This window comes from Dermacentor albipictus, unplaced genomic scaffold, assembly GCF_038994185.2.
Source record: "Dermacentor albipictus isolate Rhodes 1998 colony unplaced genomic scaffold, USDA_Dalb.pri_finalv2 scaffold_23, whole genome shotgun sequence".
NCBI classification, from domain to species: domain Eukaryota; kingdom Metazoa; phylum Arthropoda; class Arachnida; order Ixodida; family Ixodidae; genus Dermacentor; species Dermacentor albipictus.
In genome coordinates, this window is record NW_027225577.1 from 5,605,484 (window position 1) to 5,623,044 (window position 17,561).

Below are 17,561 nucleotides of genomic sequence, written 5' to 3' on the forward strand. Positions count from 1 at the left end.
TTGTTCAGTTCTAAAGAAGTTTGCTTGCTGCTTGTAATCTCAGTTTCCTTATTCATTTTCTTTTCATATTACGACAGCATAAATGTAGGAATGCCGGCGCTGTTGATTTCGACCACTTAGTTAAAAATATACCATAAGTTTGTGAAGATAAGTTCTTTCACTTGCCATGTGAAAGTCTTTAGGTTCCTCTAGCCTACTGCTACGCCGGTAGAAAAACTCGGCATTTGTATCGATTGCCCTCCCGGAAGTTTACAATAAAATTCCATGGCTTTTCTAAAGAGGGCCCATTGAAGGCCTACATAAGCCGGATAAGAAGTGTATAGAATGACAGCGAGGACGTCGCTACTACATTATTAGCCTCCCTAGTCAATGGAGAAAATGCCTTTCTGCTATAGCAGAATCCAAGTAGGTTGTCAGTTTCCGTTTTGAATATAAAATTTTGTTGCTGAAGGCACTCAATTATACGTTAGTAATTAGTTTTAAAATATGGCTTCTTATTTGTAGTATTGTTAGGATGAAAAACATTTATGCAGAAACTCTTCTGGGAGCTGTCTAAGTATGCGTGAGCATTGTGCCACTTGCTCATCTGCATGCAGCCCGGTGTCATTATCAATGTTAAGAAACATTATCCGACCATTATAAACCGCAGCGTTGCGGTGACACGAACTGCTGCAGAAGGTGGCGCAATGTGAATTGATGACGTAAGCAAACCACTGGTGGTGGCGGCGCCAGGTGCGCTGCTGGCGTTACGATCATCACAGGCCGTTATCGCTCTTTAGCGCGTTATCCATCCACGTCAAACCAATGTCAACCGTGACCATCCATATTCCAGTGCCGGCTGCGTATGACACGGCAGCACACGCCCCTATCTTGAACGCGATCTGCGATGGGGACACAGTGCGCCGAGAGCTGATAGCTTCGTGCGCGCTGTGTTCTGGCCGCTTAGTTCGTGTTTGTGACCGAATTGACCTTGGTGCTGCCTCGAGGCAGCCCCAAGGTCAATTCGGTCACGTCTACTGTCGCGCTTTCTCACTCGAGCCTTTTGACGGCGAGCTTGCGAAGTCATCGACCGCTTTGTGTTCATGTTTGTTAATTTAATTGGTAATTGAATGTTTATGAACTTATACGACCGATAAAATTGCTATGCTTACTTAGTATAGCTGTCTACTAATTTATTGACGCAATCGATGCTTTGTTATTCAAGCGAGACTGCGACTTGTACAAGAAAATATTAAATGCATAAGCGTTTATATGCTTACCCAACAAGGAAGCCCGTCCGTCCATCAAGTAAGACGAATCGCTAAAAAGACATCAATGCATAAAGCAAAATAAATTCTAAAGGAAGAGACGTTGGCGGTGGTGAGTTACGAACCTATAGCCCCACGCTAAGCAGGCGAATGTCTAGCCCTCTCGGATCCACGCTTGCAGAAAGTGAATGCATCTGAACTATGTGTATGTGTTGTAGCGGCAGTATAAAACAAATTTCAAAAGAGGAAACCTTCTATGAAGGCTTTGTTGAAAGATTTAGTGATGGTGGACTAGAAGCCATCTCTAGGACCACATCTAGATCCGACTTGGAGCATTAGAGCCATGAGGAAAATTCCGGCGTTGCGAAAATTTAATGCCAGACATGCTACGTCCTCGATGCGTTTGGGTGATCACGGGATGCGCCTTCCATTGGGACGTTTCTTCACCGACTGAAAAGCCACCGATCTCCGAGGGCTCACGCACTTCCCGTCGCGCAGCACTGACAGATGAGCAGTGAATGAGTTGATAAGGATGATAAGGCATGATATAGGGATGGATCTCATCACGGTTGAAAATAGTTCGACGTAGATGGATAACGTAATGGGATAGGATGATAAGGGCTAACAAGGAGCGGAGTAATTGTGATTAGATTGATCAGGAGCGGTAACGGTTGATAAGAGTCAGGTTGAGTCCGATAAGGTTAATAAGGTACAATAATTGATAAGGGTCGGATCATGAACAAGGTTGATAACGACGGACAAGGGCTGCTAATGATCGGATCAATTGCGATAAGGTTCAAAACGACCCATAAGGGTTGATAATGGTCGGATGGAGCCTGACAATGTTGACAACAACCGATAAGGGTTGATGATAGTCGGATCTAGTCAAATAATACCTATAACGATCGATAACAGCTGCTAAGTGTTCATAATGTCGGATAAAGTTGATAAGATTAAAAGTGACACCGGGCTGCGTGGAGATGAGCAAGTTGCACAATGGTTACGCATACTTAGACAACTGCGGTGACATTTCTGCGTGAATTTTTTATTGCCATGCCATAAGAGTAAACTTTAGCTCGGGGGCTCCTAGCTAAATACTTGGAAACGGGATAAATTTTCTGCCGGCACCATCTGCAGAAAATTTTACGAGATTTGCGGTATCTAAAAGAAAGAGTCAAAATTTAGTGAGCGTAGAAAACATCGTTAATTTAGGCCGTCGATTTTATTAAAAGAAATATTATTGAAAATTGCAAACTTTCAAAAACGAAACTATCAAGCTTTCGACTCTGTAACTCTCCATAAAAAAGGATATCACAATTCTGTCAACTGCACCGAATGTTACATCTAAAGCAGCGAAAAAAGGTTTTACGCCATTCTGAAATTTACGATTGATATGTGGGTAGAACTTTTAAAATCCTTGTAAACATTGTAGCAAAATCACGTAAGTTGTATATACATATGTCAAATTATTTCGCTTTACATGTAGTAACCGATGCAGTTGACAGAACCGAGATATCTGTTTTCGACGCAAAACTACGGATTTGTAAACTTCGCTCTTCTATTTTTCAAACGTACCAATTTCCGTCAATTTGTGCAAAAATTTCAAGGTGCCAAATAAACATTGTGCTTGCTACATTCCCTAAAAACTCTCTTTCTATCTCAAATGAAACAAAGTTAGTCCAAACCGATCCGGCGGTTATTTCCTAAAAGCATCTCTGCATTTTCCATATACATGAATAGGGAATTTGGAGAGGGCAAAAAAGTGCAATGTTGCTCACCTTATCACCTACAATTACTAGCCTGCTTATCTTTCTCTCTGTGTATACGTAGTGTTCACGCCTGCCTTAATAACTGCAATAGCAAGTCTCAGATTTAACAGCACATATGTTGAATGAACGTGCGTTCAGTAACTTGGGCTGTCACTACATTGCTCGATTGCCATTCGCATTACCGTCGACAGTCATCGTGAGCAGAGTTATGTGGCAATTTTTTAACACGAACGTGTGTTATGCCGGGGACCATCATCAAATTCCTGTAACGGATGTGACGTCTGCGCGAAAGCGTAGAATATGCTCTTTCTTGACAAGGATGGCGCCGCCATCTAGTAGCAGGGAAGGAATGCACTGCATCATGACACTAACTATCACCAACGGTGAACGCTTCGATAGGCTTATCACAGCGGAGGCTCCAACGCGATGTAGCCTTGTGTAGGCGGTGTAGGCCTTGCGCTGAAGTTACGACATAGTTTCCGCACATGGTTTGCCTTTCGCAGCCGATTAGCCTGTGGCGCCTCGTCGTTTGCGGAGTGCAGCCAAGGTAAATTCACATTATCGTGGAGGCGAGGCTGAAAGGAGGTTCCTTGCGATTGAAAGGCGACTACATCTCGCCGGACAAAACACTAGTTGATGAAAATTATGCACCGATACATCACCAATGGAAACATTTGAAGAAGTACAGACAATGACATTAAAATAGGAAAATGTGAAGAAACAGGCTGTTTGCTTCCATGCACGAATACTTGTGAGTTCGAAACGGTGCAGGCTGCTGACGTTTGCTCGTGCGATGCCATGCTGAGATATTCCTAGATTTCGTTAACGTTTAACACTGTAATGTATTCAAAACTCTCATATACGTAGTCATAAAAAGTAATTGCAATAGATATAATACTAACCTTATAATATTTGATCAGTAACATAATTTTTAACTGCCTTTTCACTAACTAATATGTTTTAGCCATGTCTTCAGTACCAGAGAAAAACTACAGGCCGCACATGTGCTGTGATCGGGAAAAAAGTGTAGTTTCTGTGAATGACTTCAATGTATAGTTAATTGTATTCTAACACCAAAATAATAGATGTCTGTTGGTACTAAGAGTGTATGCATGTTGGGCTTAGTTCAATATCTTTCTGAGCCCATTCCTGTGAATTCATGCAATACTCTCAAGATCTATTGGTGTAATGCCTGATTTTATATAATGAGGGCTATAAATACATATGGGTGTACTCGTAATCGATTGTGACGCGATGTTGTGGCGAATATTCTCGCATCCGCTTCCTTGATACTGTTCTTTGCTCTTTGTGATATGAGCTCGTGCCGTGAATGACTTGGCACAACGAGCCTCGAACAGCAAACGTTGATTTTTTTTTTTCCACCGAGAAGTTTGCCTCACGAAATGTAGATGGCACTGCCGCACCTCCACAACTAGAGTTACCGTATATGCTACCAAAGGTAGCATATACAGTAACTCTATCCACAAGCTTGCTGCGGGAAAGCTAGGAAAACGATGGAGCATGTTTTACTAGAATGTGAATACATTTGTCCAGCGGTCGATTTAGGCACCACTGGCCGCCTTGAAATCCCTGGGTTCAGCGAGAGCAGGGGAAAAGTGAACATGTCCGCAATAGAGTTTAGCAAGAGGCGATTGGAAGATTGGTGGAAGAAAAGTAGGGAAACGACAAAAAACGGAGACGTACAAAAGCAAAGTTTACTATAGGGAGTCAGAAAATTCGGTTGTGTGAGTTCATCGTGTTTTTTCTTTCTTTTTCCTTTCTTTAACCTAAGTAGAACACTAGGCAATATAATAGCACAAGCTTGGTGGCGCCACCCACCGCCCAGTTCCAAACAGAACCGAGATATGTCGCAGTGATCGCTCATAACATTAAACCATTCATCCATCCAAGCCGCCATTGCAGCACGCATGTGCATATATCGGAGCTTCGCTACCAAGCGTATAAATACCTTGGTGCCACTTCAACGTGCATCAGCAGTGATCACACACTGCCTACTGCTTCGCTAGCGATGGGACAAAATTAAAACTACTGCGCCACAGAAAGACACGCCAGCGTGAAGCGAAGCGCCTTCGCGCGTTCGCGGCGCATGCTGCGAACTCATCTACTCGCATTCCTCAAACTGAGTGCGTCGCAACTCAAATAGCTGCCCAAGACAATACAAAGCCGGACCGAAATGCCCGTACCTTCGCCGAAGCGACTCGGCAGCTGGTCGCCGCTCGCCAACAGGACGCCGCGCGCCAAGCAAAGCTGCAACACGATAGCCGGCCCGCAAATCGTGCGCCTTTCGCCGCAGCGGACCGTGAGTTCACGAAGCAAACATGCAGCAGCATTTGTGAAGGCATGTTTCACTTTCGTGGTACACGGGTTCCGATGAAAGAGAGATCAACTTTTTGAAAGGCGAAGCATTCTTTGCTTTTTGCTTCGACTTTTCCACTACTGCTGCTGCCTTGCACACAGCGTCGGGGCAATGGTTGAGAGCAAACGTTTCGGTGAAGTGGTGCCGCAGTGCCTTATGGTGCACCCTGCGGGACGCCACAATGCCCTCTGGGTGCCGTAATTAGCCGTGACTTTTCGCAAAAGCACTGCAGGAGCTGCCGCGCTTGCCTCTGTGCTCACGCGTAATAGCAACGACAGTCCAGGGAGGAGGTAGGGAGGATGTTAGAGAGAGAGAGAGTAGAGAGAGGAAGCAGGGAATCGGTACAGCTACTCAGTTATGGGGAACCAGCGCTGGAGTTTCGTGCTGTCACACAGGGTCGCTTTGCGTACATGGCGCGCTTTTCTAGTCATACAGACAGAAGAAAATGATCACCTGTGGTGCGGTGGGGGACGTGCAGAAGCTGTGAATAGAAAAGAGGAAAAACCTTGGAGGCCGTCGTTATTCCTGTGTGTTTCATTGCCACAACTAAGAAAGCCATAATATAGCCCTATCATTCTAGTCTTTTTTGTGAAGACTACGAGCATGAGCGACGGAAACGTCGGATTTAGGCAGGAACGATCGCACGCCGTTTCAACTCTTTCTACAGCTCTTCCGCCCAAATATCCCTCTGCATTTCATTTTACTGAAAGCGAGAACGGCAATTCTTCTATAGTACGAAAATATACATGTATTTGCTAGAAGAATTTGTACAGACCGCAGTTTTTCGGGGACGCCAAAATTAATGTTAAGGCTAGCCGGTGCACAAATGCCCACTGGGTTTCCAGCCGTGAGTGAGACTTCTTACAGTGCCTGGTGACAAAATTAAGATGAAGAAAATGACAATGCTAATCATACAATCTCACAGTGAACGTAAACGCTGAACACTTCGTGTTTACTGCTTCAATAGCGCATCAACAATGCGTCGGCGCGTCTCCGCGGCCAGCGAAACTACCATTGGTAATGCAGCTTCTATTCCAGGCAAAATGGTGTCCGCTAGAGTAAAGTGACGTGCAATGCTCATTTTATTAAAAACCAGGTCAGCACCAGCGAAAGTTCCAATACAAGTCAAGTTCAGCTGCAGTGCATGGATACCGACGGCACACAGCGAACCGACTCGGTCGTGCTCGCGTCCCAACGGGAGGCGCCCCAAATATCAGCATGTTTTCTTCTTCTTGTGAGATTATTGCGAGTAGAGGCTTAAAGGGCAACAACGGTAACAAAACATTGCTGCTTGTAAGAGCGTCGGCGGTGCGTTCTGGAGCTCCGTCAGCTACAGATTCGAAGTGAACCGGAAAAGGCTTATAGCGACGATATTGGTGGCGAGCGATCAGAGTAGGCGCGGCTGTCGGCGACGCCAGGGCGTAGCTGCGACCGCTGCCCTGTCGCTTCGCTTGATGGCCACGTCGCTGTGCCACCGGCAGATCTCGCAGGAAGCTACTGTGTGGGACAGGCAGATCTTGCCGTTTGCTAGCAAGATCAGCCGTCGGTGGCGGTACGATAACTGCAAACGGCGTGCGGGGAGCTGCCGTGTCGCTAAAGGTGCATTCACACGACCGGACGGAGAAAGAATTTTCGCAGCGGATGGCGCATCACGTGACGCGCGCGTCATCAAAACTTGCCGCCCTCGCCTTGTCCGGCCTCCTCCGCTCGCGGTCCGGATTGAAAATGCTCGCCGGTATTTCCATCCGTCCGTTTGGCGGTCATCTGGCCTCAATGTAACTTAGTCAGCGTCAAATCTGCCAACATTGGACGGGTTGGCGTGGCTACGATGGCGTGTCGTCGGCTTGATGCATCCGTGGCTTGATGCCACGTGTGTTTTTCTTGTGCAGGAGTGTGCAGGAGTGACCGCATGTGCTTTTGTTGTGGTAAGGGCGAGTCGTGGTTGCGCGCGCATTTCTATTTAGACCGCGCAGCCTGCGTGGCCTTAACATGAGTGAGGTGCACAAGGAAATGCTAAGTGACGAAGCAACCGGTACTTTTTTTGCTCTTGTTGATGGATTCGCAGCGCTATTGAATATAGAGCTCGCCGATTATGCAAGCGCGCAGCTGCGTAACAGGCTATGGCAAGAGATCATCTCGAAATGGCTCAGAGGAATGCAGAATCAGCGCCTTACTCTGTCAGTGTGTATTATTAGCTATAACTTCAATTTTGGGATAATGACGTGCTGCGTAACCAAAAAACAAAGAAAGAGAGAGGGCAGGGTGCTCTGTCATTTCGGCGCTCAGCCCTGTCCCTCTTTTTTCTTCTTTTGTGGTCAGCAGCATGTTACCAGTTCAATATGAACCATGTAGCCGAAACATATTTACTTCATTTTTGGGAATGCTCTTCTAGATTTGAACCATTTCGTTTTCTTCATCTGATTGAACCTCTGCAGAGTTTCTAAAAACGGTTTTCGCGAACAAACGCCGCACGTTCAGGAATTTTCACCCAGAGGAAAAGCATCATCTCCTACAATAACCGGGGGCATTTGAAGATCCGGCGAGCTAGCCACTTTTACGGTTTTGGGCAGTCCCGCATTTTATTTCATCAATTGCTTTTCCCAGAGGTGTTGACTGCCAAATTCCGCCATGGCCTTGTGAACCAGGGCCGCCAATGTCCAAATAGCGAAAAATATAGTTCGCATCAACAAGCGCAAATAGCACTATGCTGAAGGTTTTATTGTAGTATAAATACAAAGAGCCTGAATATTTGGCTTGATGATGCACACATGCTTTCCATCTATCACACCAATACAATTGGGGAACTGCCAGTTTTCTTTGATGTCTTGCATGGCTCTAGACCACTATCCGTCAATCTTGGGGGTCTTCAAGAATTCGTCTTTCAGCTCAAGGTAGATTGCCACACATGTCTCTTTTATGAGCTGGTTGACAGTTCAGTGTCCTCCCTGAACTGTCTGCTTAAGGAGTAGTGCGTTTCTCCTAATAAAAAAAGAAAAACAAGAAATTGTTGGTTACGCTAAAAAATAACAAAGAAAGACAGAACTCCGCATTCGAATAAAATATGCACATCTGATATTCACACTGGAATCTGTGTAAAGCGGATTTCTTATAAAGCTGCTATTTTCATGCTATGAAACTAAATTCCATACACACAGTTGTCTTTGTTTCACCATACTTCCAACATTCTTATGCAACATGCTTATACGATGTTCATGCGCCGTGCCGGTCAAAACAATTTAGTACTATTGATGCGCCGTAGCATTTGCTATATCTACGCCGCAATACACGAACTGTTCATTGCGAGAGGTAAGGGCATTCACGTCACAACGAAGATGTGTTTGTCATTGTACACACTACACAGAAATCTAGGACGCTAAAGAGTGGTTTGGTTCTTTTTTTTTCGTTTTATTCCTGCGTCCACGGGCTAACGGAAATAAGTGCACGCGCACATTACACGCGACGTGAAGCGCGCGCTTCCCAAGAGAGCGGCAGCAGTCACAGTCGAGAAAGCTGGGGGATGCCTTTGCTTTAAAAGTCAGCGCGCCTCATGAAAAGTAACACTTGGTACTTCAAATTGAAGCAAACGCTAGTGCTTACCTGCAGCGAGAAAGCGAAGAGTGATTTGAAGCCGTGTCTTCGCTGGCACAGATGATCTCACGATGGTTTCTTGCCGCTCGATTGTATGTTGAACACGGGCCAGAAGTTCGAAAAACTGGGTGCTGCTGACGCGCAGTAGGCGCTTGTATTCGTCCGGATCACACTCGAAGATCTTCACAAAGCAAGCTCTGAACACAAAGCGTATTCTTCGACATCCGTGGTTTCCTCCAGCATAATCGTTCTCTTTTTAAAGCCTTCACCTAGCCGTCTTCACTCACTTCGAGTAGAACAGCCAACGCGGACAGACGCCGCCTCCGATAGCTCTCTATCTTGGAATGCGCACTCGTACCAAGCAATTTGGCAACGTGCGTGGCGTTGGCGCCGAGAGTAAGCACGCGGATTCCGCAAACGGCGCTCCGGCTGTGGGAATGCGACCTAACTCGGCTGCACGGATTCAAGTGATGACGTCACTATGTTGTCCGCGGAGCAGGCGGGATTTTGCCCTCGCGTGTGCATCCACCTTAACGGGTACGTGCCTTCAACTCCGGCGCCGTGTACAGCATTACTCTTCCAACGAATTAAACGTCACTCTGCTTACGATGGAGCTGTCACTATTGGCGTCTTGAGTATGCAGAAATGCAACAAGTGATCGCTTATAAAATGCGTAAGCATTTCTATACTTACTCAACGTGGAAAAACGTCCGTCCGTCCCTCCGTCCGTCCGTCACGTAAGACGATTGTTTTCAAGACAGGGCCCGCAGCAGCTAGCAAATTGACCGCGGTGCTCTAGCTTCAATTCAAGCTAAGCGGCGACAACGCTGCGCACACGAAGCTATCAGATCTCGGCGCACTGTGTCCCCATCGCCCATCGCTTTCAAGATAAGGGCCCGCGCGGCCATGCCATACGCATCCGCCGGAGTACCGTTGGTCACGGTTGATAATAGTTCGAAGTGGATGTACGAGGCTTTTTGGTAAAAAGCAATAATGCCTTATGATGATCGGAACGTCATCAGCGCACTTGGCGCCGCCACCTCCAGTAGTTTGCTTGCTTCAATAATGCACCTTGCACCGCCGTCTGCGGCAGTTCCTGCCGCCGCAGCACTGTCGTTTATACTGGTAGGTACAGTTTCGTATCATTGATAATGACACCGGGCTACGTGAAGGTGAGAAAGTGGCGCACTGCTCACGCATACTTAGGCAACCATCAGAGGAGTTTCTGTATCTTTCTGAGTGCCGACGACGGTTATAGCTTCTTCTCACTCATAAATTGAATTCCGCTGATACCTTCGACAGCCTTTGTGAGGTATCGTTTTGTCAACCTAGAAAAGAAATTACTGTGTGCAATCCTCGTCCTTTTCATGTTATTTTGCATTCAGGAGCTCTTACATTGAGTAGGTCCTTTTTAAACCGTACCGCAACACGATCGGCGGTGCACGCTTGCAGCTGCTGGTACATGACTCTCATGTGGTTTTCTGAGCAAGACAATTCTATGACATTTTTCACAAGCAAATTCATGCTGGATGATCCGATCATCTTCACTGTTTTCAATATTCGCATTGAAAAACGAAAAAGAAAAGCAGGCCAGGCTTACTATGGTTACAGTTCAGTAAGACGTGAAAACGTGCTTCCTGCGGCCCCGCCTTCATTTGGGAGACTAAATGTTGCGGCAGTTTCTCGCTTAGCGCGCTGATGGGCGTTTTCTATGGGCGCCCCCTGTGCAGTGCTTGTTTCCCATTCAGGGGGCTTAGGTAGAGACGGATTCCCTACCGACGCAGTCAGGAGGGACAGAGAAGGAGAGAGAAATAGAAGACAGGAAAGGCAGAGGAGAGGTTAACCAGACGCACATCCGGTTCGCTACCATGCACTGGGGGAAGGGGTATAGGGATGAATAGAGAGAGAAGGTAGAGAGAGAGCACAGTTTCGCGCACAGTTGAAGGTTCGCACCGAGTCCCCAAGACCTCTCGACTTGAGTTACTTCCAGAGCACTTTCGTGGCTTCCTGGGCCATCGTCGCGTACGGCCAGGGTCCAAGGATCTTCATTACGGAAAATTGTCTAGAGTCCGACTGGTTCAGTGCTGCCCGGAGAACTTCGCGCTCGACGTCGTATTGGGGACAGATACACGCGATGTGTTCAATCGACTCTGTGGTTCCGCAAGAGTTGCACATGGGCTCCTCAGAGCGGGACATTTTTGATGGCACTTGTAGCTTTAAGGATGGATCCAGCCCATGAAGATGACATTTCGGGAGGGGGGGGGAGAAGACCAGTATTTGTGCTTCAAAGATGTACCCACAGTATGAAGCTTTCTTGCAGCGTCGATTATTGATAAAAGGATTGTACCTGGTCGGGAATCCAGATGGGCAGACCGGGTGGCTTTGTCAGCGAGGTCGTTACCAGCAATGCCGGTATGTCCAGGTAGCCACTGGAGTATAATTTCATGCCCTTTAGGGATAGCTTGATGGTGTTCTCTTATTTCATATGTCAGCTGCTCATATGTGTGTGTGTATGTGTGTGTGTGTGTGTGTGTGTGTGTGTGTGTGTGTGTGTGTGTGTGTGTGTGTGTGTGTGTGTGTGTGTGTGCGCGTGCGCGTGCGCGTGCGCGTGTGCGTGTGCGTGCGTGCGTGTGCGTGCGTGCGTGTGTGTGTGTGTGTGTGTGTTTGTGTGTGTGTGTGAAGAAATGCTTGAATAAGAAAGGATTGATGCCAGCAAGGATCTTGGTAAAGAGCGATAATGATAAATTTTGCATTTCAATTGGGGCGAAATCAAACAACGCCCGCGCATTGGGTGCACGTTAAAAAAATCCTGGTTGTCCAAACCAATCCGGAGTCTCTCACTACAGCATGCCCCATAATCAAATCGTAGTTCCGGTGCGTAAAAAGCCATCATTTTGTTAGGTTTTAGCACGGCTCATATAGAATAACTGTGTTACACTCTATTTATATTTCGGCTGGAGACTATCAGTAAACCATCCCCCTGTGAGGACAACGTAATATTGACCAAAAGGAAAAAAAATGCGTTCATGATAACAGATTAGTGGGCTAGTTGGTAGTGCATAACTTCTGGCAAACCGCAGTAAAACGCGAGGACACCAGAAGGAAACGAACAAACAGCGTTACTAAAAATTGCCTTTTTATTGCACATTGTTACCACATATACACCATCGTGCAACATGAAAAAAAGCCACTATCGCATATTGATTTCTTACCGGCAAAATCATCCACCATAGGCCGCTACGCCAATAGGAACAGGATTTCTTCTCTTTCTTCTCTCCAAACGAGCAGAAGCAGAAAAGTCGTTGTCATGCCCTACTTGCACAAAGCTGGTCACAATGTGAAGAAAAATGTCAATCGTGTTAGCGTTGACGTCGTCTTCGCAGCTTTTTTGAAATTTTCTGGTTTGTGCGCGAAAGTTAACAATACAACAATGTGGCGTCATGACTGTAATAAAAAACAACGAGAAGCGTTTGTTTCATGCATGAAAGGAATGGTGTACCGTATTCTTTTAGACTGCATGAGGGAATACATTGGTCGGATGGGAAAGTGCCTCACTGATCGGTCACGGGAACATTCGAACGATGTCAATAATCTGGTAAAGACTAGTCATCTAACCGCGCACTGCTCGCGTTGTGGCTGTAAACCCTTGTTTGACAGATCACAAATGATATCTAGGAACCCAGATCACGTCACTAGGGAGATCGTCGAGGCATTCGAAGTGATTAGAAAAAATAGCTCGGCGAGTTTTCCATCTGTGTCACTGTCAAAAAAGAAATCATGTTCCTATCGTGGTAGCGGCCTATGGTGCATGATTTTGCCGGAAAGAAATCTGTGTGTGACAGTGGCTTTCTTCATTCAGTTGTACTATGGTATATATGTGATAACCATATGCAATGCAAATTAAGCTGTGAGTAGCACTGTGTGTTCATTCCTTTCCGGTGCCCGCATGTTTTGTTTTTTTCTTGCGATTTGTCTCAAGTTATGCGTTCTTGATATCCTTCATTGAAAGGAAAGCACTTTCACTGGTGCTTACAACAATTAAAACTAATTATTTCTAAGTTTTAATGGGTACATTGCACGATAATGCCGTAATATATAACGTTGGACTTTGTACCAGTTGCATTGTAATTGCTTTATTGGCACCAAAACAGTTACATTTGCATTGCACTGTAGATGCGTTTAGAAAATTCGCTAATCAGAACATGCAGGTCTGTCTCGTGCGGCGTATCTTTGGCGTGCTTCAGAAGTTTGTTCTCTCGTAAAATATTATCTCCTCAACTAGGAGCAAGTATTCTTAAGAGGCTTAGTTTACATGGCGCCGGACAGCTGCCTACAGGAAAGGTTAGTCATGCAAATAGGACACTGCAGCAGCAACTGTAAGCGCATAAAAACTTGGACTCCTCCCAAGAGCTGTGAAACGTGAACGTATTAAGCTATTTCAGGCGCTCTCAAAAACAAATGACGCGTTCTCAAAAACTAGTTTCTTTTTTTTTCAAAATGAGCAAGTGTCTTTGTTTTTTTTTTTAGAAAAGCAGAACGAATGTGAAACCTTTGAGTGATGCACAAAGCAAATAAAGCGTGTCACAAGTTTGTGGCGATTGGAACGGAAACGGTTGTCAAAAGTTAGCGGAACATGAAAAACTGATTTCGAACGTTTCCTCCATCCCATCCAAAGCTCCTGAAAGCTTTGACAGCACAGCTTCTCGAGAAAATATTTTTTTTTAAGGCGCGACACGTAAGACACGCATAGCTTTCAGTGTCTGTTTTCATATTATCTAGCCACACGAAATGGCCTTCCAAGCCATTTGAAAGGCACAAGCAAACGGGCGCCGGACACTCAGTGGTCAAAAACGTACGCCCTTGCATCGTCAGGAAAACTGATTGAAATGTCCTTTGGAATTATAGTGAATTAGGTTTTCTTCGAAAAAAAAGGAATGGAAGGCTGAGGTTCCATTCAACACGTCTATTGGTTGCTTTATAATGTAACTTATAATGTCAGCTATAATATTTCGTTTAATACTTGGCAGGCAACCCTGGTTAGGCAAGTATAGAGCGGTCGAATGAGTCTCACTCCTCGCGTGTGTTACTACAGTGTTTTTTGATCTGCGACACATTGTACGAATAACTATACTTCATATATTATTACTTCAACTTGCGGAAGTAAAGTTACACCAAATTACGTATTATTTGCGTAAATTTGTGCTTTCCGCATGCACTGCACCATGTTTCGCCGCAATGTGCCCTTCCGCTGGCAACAAGTTCAGATCTGCGACACCTTCCATGTAATGAACAACGCATATTTTGCAACATAAACGCATGTGGCTTGATGTTACATTGAATTACAAGACGCATACCTATATCGTTCTTTCATATGGGACGCACCGTTGTTTGTACACAATAAGTGTACTTCAAGCAACTCATGGGGCGTCTGCCACACGTAAGATAATCATGTGTATGGTAATTGCGTTGAACATCCCAGTGTTCCTAGCTTAAACGACATAATACAATTAAGGATTCGCTGTGGAACTGGCATCCATCTTGCCTATGTTTATGTCGACTTATCGTCTTTTTTACGCTGACCAGGCTCTTGCGCTTCTTCGTCTTTTATACGAAGGCTCATACCGCTTCATTCGTTAGTATATTGTGTGTCTTGGCAGTAGTCGCCAAGAATTAGGGGCACTATTATCTTAACCCAGGATTCGATACTCAACCCTCGGCTTCGGAACCTCGTGCCGTCTTCAGAGTTGCCATCTTGTCGCTCTTGGCGTGAAAGTTGGAAGAACCAAGGTTGCTCGACGTCGTTCCATAGTCATTGTTGTGGTCTTTAGGCGTTTTCTTCTTAGTTGCAGTTGTTAGCCCTGCAGCCGTTTCCTTAGATGGCGTTCACAGCGTTCTCCGAGCGGTCCTGTACAAGTTTTTAAAGCCTTAGCATTCTGAGGATAGTTCGCTCGATTTAACCGTTTTCACGCCTACCAGGTTCACCGGGTAGTCCGTGGCCGAATCGGTAGTTGCTGAATAGGGCTGTGCTAAAGGAACATGGTTGAACACAAACCGTGGGACCAGCTTGGGTCACTGAGTACGTGGCTGTGTGCACATACGTGCCACTCTTCAACGAACCCTTTTCACGACAACACAGGTCACATTACATGCGGGACTGGGTCGGTAGCACTGTTCAATGAAAATCTTTGACGCTACTTGAAGCACTGGGTACGTGCGTCTCGAGCATATGGCCTCCACGCTAGCTCCTCTGCCAGGCTCTCAACTACTAATTTACGCCTCCAATGAAGTTTACTTCTCCCTCTCTCTCAGTGAACCTATTTGATTTCATATTGAATCCTTGGGTATGCTCCAGTAGGTGTGTGCCACTCTTGAATGAACGTCTTTGACGCCAGTTTGAGTAACTATGTATGCGCCACTGGGAATGTGTCACCGGTAATGTGCCGCTCTACGATGACGAGAAGGACCCCTTAAATTTCTTCTATAGTGAGCGGGATCAAACCCACATCACAAGCGTTCCTCAAGGACAGCAACCCAACGCTTTAGCAAGCTGGGCTACAAATGTACTGGTTCTATGTGCCGCTTCTCAATGAACGTCTTTCTGGCCAACGCTTTAGCGAGCTACGTCGTGAATGCACTGGGCATGTGTCGCTCTTCAATGAATCTCTCGCCAAGCTGAGTCACTGAGTATGCGCCACTGGGTGTGCAGCAAGCGAGGCGACAGTTGTCAGCGTTCGCAGTCACGGGCACGTCACGCTTCCTGTCTTGGAGGTCACGTGTGGCGCTTCTCGACAGCGTCACGAACCATTGCAGTGCGTCCAGAAAGAAGCGCGAGAGAGGAGCCCTGTGGCCGCATGATACATTTCTCAGCGTTCGCACGCACCGGCGTGCCATGCATTTTGAGTGCTATGTGCAGGCTTCGCGGAGCCGGTGCTACAGATGGCGGCGAGTGTACTTAGGGCAGCGCGAAAGAGAAGTCCCGCTGCAGTATACGCCTCGTACATAGCCCGTTTAGACGGTGGAAACACGCTGCGTGGATTTATTGATTAAATGCCCTATTGGCGTTAAAGACATCGTGAAATGGGTTCTGCCAAATTTTGTTGTTGTATACGTGAAACATGTTTACAAGCTGTAGAAAAATGCGATGGCAGGATTGAATCCTATGTACGCTCATACTGTGTGTGCAGCGTGATGTGCCTTCCTCTCCGCTTTCCCTTCTTTTAAATGGAAGCTTCTTTCTGCTTTTACGGGTCTGATGTTCGTGGCGAGCGTCGCGTACAGAAAACCTCTCCAGTGAGAGTAACCAGCTAGGAACTCGAAGACCGGCTATCTCTATAACATCGCGTAACATCCAGATCAAACACAGCGGCAAGGCGCATAAAGAAACACAAATTGTAGTAATTAGCTGATCTGGAACTAAGAACCAATGAAAAAGTATTATTTCGAAGTTATTCTCTCTGTTTCTTGAACTGGTCCTTATGTTCTCTTTTTGTTAAACCATGTACAACTATTATTTCATAAGGTTTTTCTTGTGTTTATTGGGAAGTGTTGCAATTTTCGTGTTCTCTTCGCAAACATTTGGACAAGACTAATAATAATACCTATACAATAAATTTTCATTTTGCTAATTCATGTACTACTATTACTCATTATTCCTGTATTTATTGCAAAGTGTTCTATATTTTTATTCTTTGTCACTGTATTTGAAACCCTTTAGTTGCATCATTTCATAAAAGTTTCGTATGAGTATATTTTGAAAGGGCCAGGTACTAGCCATTGGCTATAGGACCATACAGATTGCGCGTACTTTCTATAATTAAATGCATATAATAAAATGTTGTATAATAAAGATAACAGGAGCAAGCAAGAAATAATAAATTGTATAATTAAGAAAGAAGGAAAGAACCACAGCTGACAGCTCACTTCTTATATATTTAACTATATTATATATATTTACGTATTATTTAATAGCCGTCAAAAGCGCATCAATCCGAACTTTAATACAAGTAGGGCGGACAGGCGGCCAGGCTCCTCCCTCGCCCTTGCCTCTGGATGTGCTGCGCCAAAGAGCGGCACGCTCGCAAAGCTCTCCTATTTTCGCGTGGCCGCCGAGATTGCAGTGTTGGCGCGCTGGTGCGTGATAACGCTGAGTATTGATCCCTCGTTACCCGCGAGCACTTGTGACGCAGCGCTAAAGCACCAGTCTGCTGGGCTTGACGAATCCATGCGACGCAGTTTCCAATCCACCTAGCACTGCAAAAGTGTTAAGCAATGTTTATTTATTTAAAAACTGAGGAGCGGTCTAGAGTGGTTATATATGTAGATGCGCACAAAGTGACTGAAGTAGGCTAAAAGTGCTATTCGGTTTAATAAATATTAGGAAACATTATTTCTTTATTTTTCCCGTCAGATGCCTCAATCTAGAAGGGAAATATGGATCGTAAAAAAAGAAAGGATGCTGTCTGTTGCAAACCACTTCTAATATGACAGGCTTAGTCAAAAGGAATCGGCAATTAGTGGTATTTCGTGGCGACGTTATGATTATTCTTTGGAATCATTAAAACTAATAGACTTCGAAAAATA